This window comes from Theropithecus gelada, chromosome 6 (genome assembly GCF_003255815.1).
Source record: "Theropithecus gelada isolate Dixy chromosome 6, Tgel_1.0, whole genome shotgun sequence".
Taxonomy (NCBI): Eukaryota; Metazoa; Chordata; class Mammalia; order Primates; family Cercopithecidae; genus Theropithecus; species Theropithecus gelada.
In genome coordinates, this window is record NC_037673.1 from 68,024,461 (window position 1) to 68,034,172 (window position 9,712).

Genomic DNA, 9,712 nt, shown 5'->3' on the forward strand with positions numbered 1-9,712 from the left:
GACCTTCTTGTACCTGGATATGTATATCTTCCTCAAGTTTTGGGAATTTTTTTTCTGTTATTACATCTCTAAATAAGCTTTCTACCCCTTGCTGTTGCTCAGCTCCCTCTTGAACACCAATAGTTCTTAGATTTGGCCTTTTGAGGTAATTTTCTATATTTTGTAGGTAACCTTACATAACATTTTTGTTACTAAACATTATGTTTGTGAGATTCATCCATATTGTGTGTAGTTGCAGTTTCTTGACTCTTGGTTTTATTGTTCTACAGTAACCTGTTGTTTAAATATGTGATTTATCTATCCATTCTACTGAAGAGGACATTTGGGTTGGTTTGGTTTGTGAGCATGTGCATAGTGTTTCTGTGAACATTCTTGCATATGCCAGATCTTATTTTAAAAGACTGATGCAGGGTTTCCCATCATTGGACTAGCCCTCTTTACGAGGAAGATGGTTCACTCCCAAGATTAACATTTTTGGAGTTATGATACCCCATTTTTACTTCATTAGAGCACCTACTCCTCCCAAAATGATGTATAGCATAAATCTTTCTTGATACAAATTTACCTAGTTTAAGGGCATGGCAATGTCATCAGCATCTACTCATCTCTGTGTGACCACAGCACCTTGTCCAGTGCTCTGCACAAAGAAAGTGTTTATAACACTTGCTTAGTTGAATTGTTTAAGAACAAGCCCCCACATCTCCACCACCTCCACAAGTCCCACCTCTCTTCATCTTCCCCAAGCAAAATACCATAGCTCCCTTAACCATTTCTTACAGCAATGGTACTCAATTCTTTTGTTCTAGTATTTCCAGGGTAAAATAATTTTTCAAAACTCTACACCCATCCACATTTTCAAGCTGACATCTTTACCATTCATTTAAATAAATGTAAAGAGTGAAATTTCTACCATCTTATAAATTGTTTAAATATTTTATTTAAAAAAAAAACAATGAAACTGCATGTTTGGCTCACACAATTTACAGAAAAGGTCAACCATATAACATAATTGGCAAAGCTGTTGTCATTGTCAAATTAATTAGCAAATCGGGCTTACTTTCATATAACCATAGTTTTCTATTATGTTTTCTAAATTATTTCAAATACACATGTTAATACACATCCCTCAGCAAACATTACTTCTGAATTCTCATTCTAAGCTACATAGCTGCATGGATGGATGCATGGATGGATGGATGGATGGATGGATGGATGGATCGACAGATCGATGGATGGATGGATGGATGGAGACACAGAAATTCACCATGACTTTCTCACCTGAATGAAACCGTGCCACATCTTTAATATTTCCTCCCAAACCTTCTTTTCCTTTACTTTCCTGTGACTCTCTCTCAGGAGGGATGCATGTCTAAATTCTTTATTTGGTACCCGGAAGTCTTTTACAGTTCAGGGTAAAAATGCTACACAGGAAGATGCAGCATTGCAGGGAGAGCTGGTTTTCTTCTTTTCTAAACTGGGGGCAGAGAAAGGGGAGGTGGGAAGCTATGCTTGGAGCCAATTTGTCCCATGTTTTCTTTCTGAAAGCACATGAAGGGGAAAATGATTGGTGTTTTAAAGATGTTGGGTCACTTTACTTTCTCATGCCATTAGGCCAAGCTATGACCCTTAGTTTCATCTCCAGATAATCAGATATAAAAGGCCCACAGGAATCCAGAAGCTAGACAGAGCTCAGGTATTCCAATCTCTCAAGAAAATGGGCAGTAAGATTTACTAATAGTATGTTTGCTCACCTGGCATTTGGAAAGTTCAAAATTCTCCCTCTTAATTATTCTATTTTGTTTGTTAATATTGTGATCAGGTATTTTCTATATTGTGGTAGAATCCGTACTATTATCATTCTTAATTATCTAACGATATTTATTTTGTTCATTACCTGAGGTCAAATTTTAATTCGGGTTGACTTTTCCCTGAAATTTAGCACAACAAACATCTTAGCTCATTTACCCCCCACAGCTCAAATAGTTTAAGCTCATGGAAGGCAAACTAATTTTAAAATAAGCAAGGGACTTGAAAGGCAAGCTTTTGTTGCAAAAAAAAAAAAAAAAGAAGAAAGAAAAGAACAGAACATAATACATTATTAGTCAATTGGTATTTCTCTGACATCTGGTAACCCCTATTCTCCAGAATAGCTGCAAACTTGAAATAGCCCCAAAGGCCTCTGGGAGTGAGCAGTGGTTCACTTTGGGAAGATTCAACCTTCAAGGTTACGGAAGACGTGAGGCAACTGATTCTTTTTCTAGACTTACAGAAGACGTGAGGCAACTGATTCTTTTTCTAGACAACAGCACACACCTAAGACAACAGGATCTCTGAAGGCTATAGAAGCCAGTCCACAATAATGTCAAAACCCAGAATCTCAGGAGATCCAGGACAGGAGGAACTGAAAAAAGTGATGAAAAATGGCAACTGACCGACCAAAACAGAGGAGCCAGAGCAAAGCCTAGAAATGTTGATTTGGGAAAAAATAGACGTCCCAAGAGTGAAGAGAGGGGACTTATGGGAACCTGGAAGACTACCAAGGACAAGTAGCCCCAGCCCAAACAGAAGAGCAAACTGGAGACGCTCAATGTTAGCTACCCTTCCCTGAACACTTCAGGATGGCTGAACGCCTACACATGGTAATGAAGGAAGGGCCTTCATTCTAGCTAGATTCTTCTGGCTTTTAAGAACAGAGATCTCTGCACATCAGCTCCTTAGTCTTCCCTCAATTGACTTTATCTGCTTCACCACAGTGACTGCTTTCTCACAGCTTTGCTTACTTATAGACCATCATGGACTCTTCAGCCCTGACTTTATGTCACAGAGGTTTTGTTTAGGCTCAGCTTGCAAATCTTTACCTCTTTCCATATTTGGCTTAAATTACTGAGCATCCTATTTGTCCAACTCAACTTTTTAAGCCAGACTGTAGGTCAACGATCATTGACCAGCTTGTGGACTGGCTACTTTTGAAACAGGTGCCCATTTTTATTCAATCAGTTGGGAAGAGAGTCACATGCTTCAAAGCATAGCTACCCTAGGCCTGCTCATCAGTGGACATTGTGGCAAACAGATGTTACAAAATGTCTAGGGAGACCTTGAGCCACCTAGGAATATTAATTTAGTTTAGCATTCTCTGTTTGATAAAAGCAAGAAAATCTGATAAACTTCCAATAAAGATTTTACCTCTTAAAGGAATAACTTTCAATTACGTAAAAAGTTCACTTATTCTGAATACCATATAGAGAGGTTACTAGATATTCTCTTTCAGATGACATAGTAGACTGGTAGATATTTTTTCTTTAGCCTGAGGAGTTAAAGTGGCAGTTGTAATGTTACCATCAGTGAGTCTACTGCTGAGTATAGCTACTTTTTTTTTTTTTTTTTTTTTTTAAGATGGAGTCTTGCTCTGTCTCCCAGGCTGGAGTGCAGTGGTGCAATCTCGGCTCACTGCAAGCTCCGCCTCCTGGGTTCACACCGTTCTCCTGCCTCAGCCTCCTGAGTAGCTGGGACTACAGGCACCCGCCAGCACGCCCAGCTAATTTTTTTGTATGTTTTTAGTAGAGATGGGGTTTCACTGTGTTAGCCAGGATGGTCTCAATCTCCTGATCTTGTGATCCACCCTCCTTGGCCTCCCAAAGTGCTGGGATTACAGGCATAGCTACCTTTTTTAACTGGAATGGTTGAGAGTATTCTTACTGATGCTCCTTAATCCATTTAACCCACAACTTCTCACAACTACAGGAAACATGACTCATACATTTCTTGGGCCTTTCATGGAATTAAGTTTTGGCATTATGTGCAAGTACTGACTTTAAAAATTTTCGTATCACAGCTAAGAAATGTATATATTTGTCCCTGTGCAAAATGGCAAATAGATAGCTCTTCATTCCTACGACAATGATATCATGCTCTTACTAAAAACAGGGTCGTAGTCTAAAAGCCAATGAGAATGAAGTTGGTATAAGCCATTATAATTGGACCGCATTTCTCCTGCCCCTCTGCCAAACCACATCCACTTATCCTTCCAAGCCCAGCCAAATCCCACCTTGTCTGTGAAATTCCTGAGATGATAATGATTAAAAGAACAAGGACAGAGAAAGGTAAGATCCTGGGAAATAGCTTGGGTGACTAAGAGAGGTTTCTATAGCCAATAATAAAGAGGGAGTGTAGGGAGAAAGGCGTCAGGGAAGAGGCCTCAGCCAGTAGCTGGAACTGGCCACATGAGCAGCTTCAATGGTAGGGCCAGTTTTGGAAGCTCCGAAGAATGAAGAAAGGCAAATCTCACTTCCAGTACACTAAAACTGGTGGACACTGGGGACAGGGCAGAGACAGGAGATACTTGTCTAGAATACAAAATCAGAGTGGGAACAACAGAGGGAAGGATGGAATGCTGAGCCGTCATCCTGGCCAAGGGGCAAGGATGGGTAAATGCAGTGTTCAATGTTTGAAATGGGCTGGGCAGAGCTAATGGCAGGGATTATTTGAGCCTACCTTCTAGGTTTAGAGGAATAGAAGAGCAGAAAATTAAGATATCAACTGATCTTTCTCTTCTCTGAACTCTTGGGAATTCTTAATGCATAGAAACATACAATTTAACACTAGCTTGTTCTCACCTTGTCTCTTAATCTAATATTTTTTAATTGCAAGGGCCAGAAACCTATTCAAACTAACTCAAGTTAAAAGGGATGTCAAATGGCAAGACTATAGCAAGGTCTCAGAGAGATTCAGGACATGCAAAACAAGTAAGATCCAGGAAGGGAGAAAGCCAGGAATCTTGAAGACCAGCCACACTTCATTTCCCTCTCTGTTATGGATTGCCTATTTCTTTGCATAACTATTTCATCTAGATTTCCACTGTTCTTTACCTGGTCCATCTGTACTTCCATTTTCTCAAAACCCCAATGGTCCCATTATAGCTACCCAAACCTGACTTCATGACCTCTCATTCGAGTACCCATCACCAATTTGTTGAGTTTCTCTATTTCCTAAGTGTAAATTCCTTGTTAGGGGAATATAATTGACTTGACTTTTCTTTTCCATAAAGACTCCAAGGCATGGGTGGCTATCTGTGGGTGGGGTGTTCACCTCAAGTGATCTGGGGGATAAGGCAAGATAAGAACCCCTTGGTTCTCAACAATGATTGAAGGGAGGAGACCTCTGTGGATTATGAGTAAGGCATATGTGGACACATTTCTAGGACATATTCCCAATATGTTGTGAGATTCTGGAGGGCTAGAATAGTGACATGTCTCGGGTACACGTGTAGTAGAAGCTCCCTTATTCAACCTCCACTTAGCTGACTCTCCAAATTTACTTATGATCTCCATTTCCTCTAGAAAACTTACTGCTCCATGCCCATGGCATAAAGAAGTCTCTCAGCTAGGAAGCCGCTCTGTGTCTACTTCTTCCCTTGAGTTATGAGCTTGCCAAGGATCAGCCATGTTTGTTGCCCTATGTCCTTACACCAGTAATAGTGGTGTAAATTTAATAGATAAATTTAGAGCATGTGAATTAAAAAACTGTTTCTACAAAAACTGATTTGAATGCTGTGAAAAGACACATAAAAATGAACCACACATACACAAAAACTTCACTCTCAAATTAGATGTGAGAAAGACAATCAAATAATGTAGGGGGAAATGTATGAAAAATCTGCAAGTCATCCACAGTCAGCTTGCATGAAAACTGTCTTTATGTTGTTGAGTCATTTGAAAGAAACCAAAACTGGAAATAATATTCACTATGGATATGATTTTTTCCAGAAAGATCATACAGAACTCTTATCAGCTGATCTAGAACCAAAGCACAGGTCTTAGCTTTCCACGAAAAACTGGCAAATGAATTTATATGTATATGTATTTATATGAATTTATATGTTTACATATTAACTTCAGGTATATGTACAATTAAAACGTTGGATTTACTGAAACAGCCAATCATGATAAGGAAAAGTTTTTCCATTACAGTGAGTTCTCTGGTGATGTTGATAGCTTGGAACTGGGGGTCATGGTCGAGTATAGCTTGTCCAAAGGCAAAGGCAATAAAGTCAGTGCAGAAAAAGTAAACAAAACACACTCAGTGAATGACATTACTGAGGAAGCTGATCCCACCACTTACTCTGGCAAAGTCATTCGCCCCTGAGGAGTGCTGATCCAACACAGACTGAGTACCGAGGAATGATTGAGATTGTGGAGGAGGGCGATAAGAAAGGTGATGTCTATCCATTTGATGTCGTTGGGATGGCCAACAATAGCGATTGCCTGCAGAAAGGGGAAAGCATCAAGTTCCAATTGTGTGTCCTGGGCCAAAATGCACAAACTATGGCTTACAACATCACACCCCTGCATAGGGCTACAGTGGAATGTGTGAAAGATCAGTTTGGCTTCATTAACTATGAAGTAGGAGATAGCCAGAAGCTCTTTTTCTGTGTGAAAGAAGTTCAGGGTGGCATTGAGCTACAGGCAGGAGATGAGGTGGAGTTCTCAGTGATTCTTCATCAGCACACTGGCAAGTGCAGCACCTGTAATGTTTGGCGAGTCTATGAGGGCCCCAAGGCTGTTGCAGCTCCTCGACCTGATTGGTTGGTCAATTGTTTGAAGAACATCACTCTGGATGATGCCAGTGCTCCTCACCTAATGGTTCTTCATCAGCCAAGGGGACCAGATAACTCAATGGGGTTTGGTGCAGAAAGACAGATCCGTCAAGCTGATGTCATTGACTAACCACATCCACAAAACATATCTTTAATCCACTATGATCAAGTTGGGGAGAATCTGGTGAAGGGTTCTGAATATCTCCCTCTTCATCCCTCCTGAATCCGGAATACTTATTCTATTGAGCTATTACACCAGTTTTAACACCTTCCTCATGTTATGTTTAAAAAAATAAATAAATTTAAGAAAACCATTTTAAAATAATGCACAGTTCAGCCTGGAAAACTTAAGGCGGCGCCTTATAGTGTCATGTTAGGAGCTTTATTTGGAGCATTTAACGCAACTGGTCATTGCAAAATCCACTTCGCCTGTGTAAGTGAAAAATATAGACTGTTACCTTGTTGGCCCTATGAAATTCTGCACTTTTCATTATATACTCTACCTTCATTAATTACTTCTGGCAAGACATTCTGCCTTAGCACTCAGTTGCATTCTTTTTCTTTTTCTTCCTGTTCATTATGCTTTAATTCTGAGGATCATATGAGGGTAGAATATATTATCTTTTAAAAATTACACAAATTTGTATAGGCAAACCATTTCTTAAAGTTGATGGCCAAATTTTAAAATGTTATTTTTTTATATCATTTATAATTTTGTCACAATCCACTTAAAGAAGTTTGTTTATATTTCAGTGAAAATTATCTTCCAGAGTAGGTTTTATTCTTGAGTTGGGGGGTAACTTTACTACAATTAGTAAGTATGGTACAGAATTTCATGCAAATGAGGAGTGCCAACAGTCTGATAATTTAAACATATTTAAACAAAAACAAAAAAATGAATGCACAAACTTGCTGCTGTTTGGATCAATGCAGCTTCTAGGACCTTGTTTCTTTTACTGATTTAAAAACAAAACAAACAAAAAAAATAAAAATGTTGTGCCTGAAATGAATCTTGTTTTTTTTTTATAAGTAGCCACCTGGTTACTGTGTCCTGTAAAATACAGACACTTGACCCTTGGTGTAGCTTCTGTTCAACTTTATATCACGGGAATGGATGGGTCTGATTTCTTGGCCGTCTTCTTGAATTGGCCATAGACAAGGTCCCCGGCCAGTTGACTAAAGGCTTTGTCTAAGATGACAACGGTCAGCTCAGGGGATGTGGGAAAGGCGCTTTTATCTTCCCCCTTGTCGTTTGAGGTTTTGATCTCTGGGTAAAGAGGCCGTTTGTCTTTGTAAACACAAAACATTTTTGCTTTCTCCAGTTTTCTGTTAATGGTGAAATAATGGAAGCGAATAAAGTTTTACTGATTTTTGAGACACTTAAAAAAAAAAAAACAAAAATGTTTTGGGTAGTTTTTTTGTTTGTTTGTTTGTTTGAGATGAAGCCTTGCTCTGTTGCCCAGGCTGGAGTGCAGTGGCAGGATCTCAGCTCACTGCAACCTCTGACTCCTGGGTACACAAATCTGCCTCAGTCTCCCGAGTAGCTGGGCCTACAGGCGCCCAGCACCATGCCCGGCTAATTTTTTGTATTTTTAATAGAGACAGGGTTTCACCATATTAGCCAGGATGGTCTGGTAGTAGTCTTTTTTATTATCATTCTCTTCAGTAGCAGCCAGCCATCAGTGCAGTCAGATTAAGCAGGACTTCTGCTGCAATTTTAATCCTTCCTGCCCCTCCCCACTCAGTAACTTGCTTAAGCACCGAATATGTAATAGGCACTAACAAACCCCTATTCCTTGACAACCCCAAAGGAGGTAAGCAGTTGAACAACAACAAACACCCTGTGCCCAAATAAGCTTCATGGCCCAATATTCCTCACCACTGAGCCAACTGTTAGTAATAATGAACTTGAGCCAGTTCACTGTTAATTCCAAGAAAGACAATAATGTGATCTTTTGCTTTGAATTCATTGTCAAAATATTTGGCATGCTTTTAAATATCCCCCTAGACAGTAGGGAACCTGCCCTAAACATTGTCCTACCCCTAGAGATGGGGTCAGCGAAACAACAGAAAAAATGCAAAGTAATGATAGTGCATTCTTTGCCCTGCCATCCAGTGTAATGGGTAAGAGCACAGCTCTGGGGGCTGAGGCTCCTTGGCATTAACTTGCCACAAGACCTTGACAACTACTTACTCTTTCTGAGTCTCAGTTTCCTCTTCTGTCAAATGGGTTGTTGTAAGAACTAAATGTAAATGAAGTCATGGATGAAAGGCAAGATAAAGTTTTCTTTTCCCCTCACCCTCCTTTTTCCCTCCTCTAACCACCTGCCCACCAAGGAGATGGGGAGGGTGGAAAACACAATAAAGAGAAGAAACTGTCCCTCTAACAATGCCTGGAGTATCTACAGAGCAGTCAGCAATAACAAGAAAGAGGTATGTGTTATGTTTGCTGCACTCTGAAGAAGAGGAAGGGCCTAAAACCTTCTCAGCATCTCATTGTAAGGCCCAGAGCAAGGGTGCCTTGAAACTCTTCTCCAGAATGCAATCATTCATTCATTCGTGCAGTGAGTGCCATCTAAGTGCCAGGCATTGATTCTGACACAGCAGTGAACAAAATGAAGTGTCTACTCTCATGGAGCTTACATGACATTCTAGTTGAAGAAAAAACTAAAAGGTTACCTGTGAAACCTATGCATGATACCTGTTACCTAATAAGTACTCAATAAACACCAGCTATTTTAATTATTATTGTCATTCTTACCAACCTGATTGCACAATCTAATTCAGGATGGTTAAAATATGTCCCTTGACTAATAGATAAATAGCTAGTTCCTACCCTAAAGCTGGATCCATCTTCCATTAGCTATCTCAGGAGCCAATCGGGGGACCCCAGTGCCCCTCCAAAGCACACAACTCCTTGTTTTAGGATTTTTTTCCTCCCTTACCTTCCTACCTGTTTTTGGAAATCAGCACCATTTCGCAGCTCTCCAGAGGTTAGGAATGGAAGCAGGGGAAGTCACAGCTGCAATGGTCTATTAAAATATGAATAACTGATGCCTCACCTCCCATCCTATTCAAGCAGTAAAAGACAGCCACCCTCTGCAAGGGTCTCCAGCTGTA

General features: G+C 40.0%; 1 pseudogene across 1 annotated transcript; it reads left to right on the forward strand.

Annotated features, from left to right (window-relative positions):
* Positions 1–5,913: 5,913 nt before the first annotated feature.
* On the forward strand, positions 5,914–7,111 carry LOC112627016 (annotated as a pseudogene). The gene has a single exon (XR_003120009.1). The product of XR_003120009.1 is annotated as a cold shock domain-containing protein E1 pseudogene (transcript).
* Positions 7,112–9,712: the final 2,601 nt, after the last annotated feature.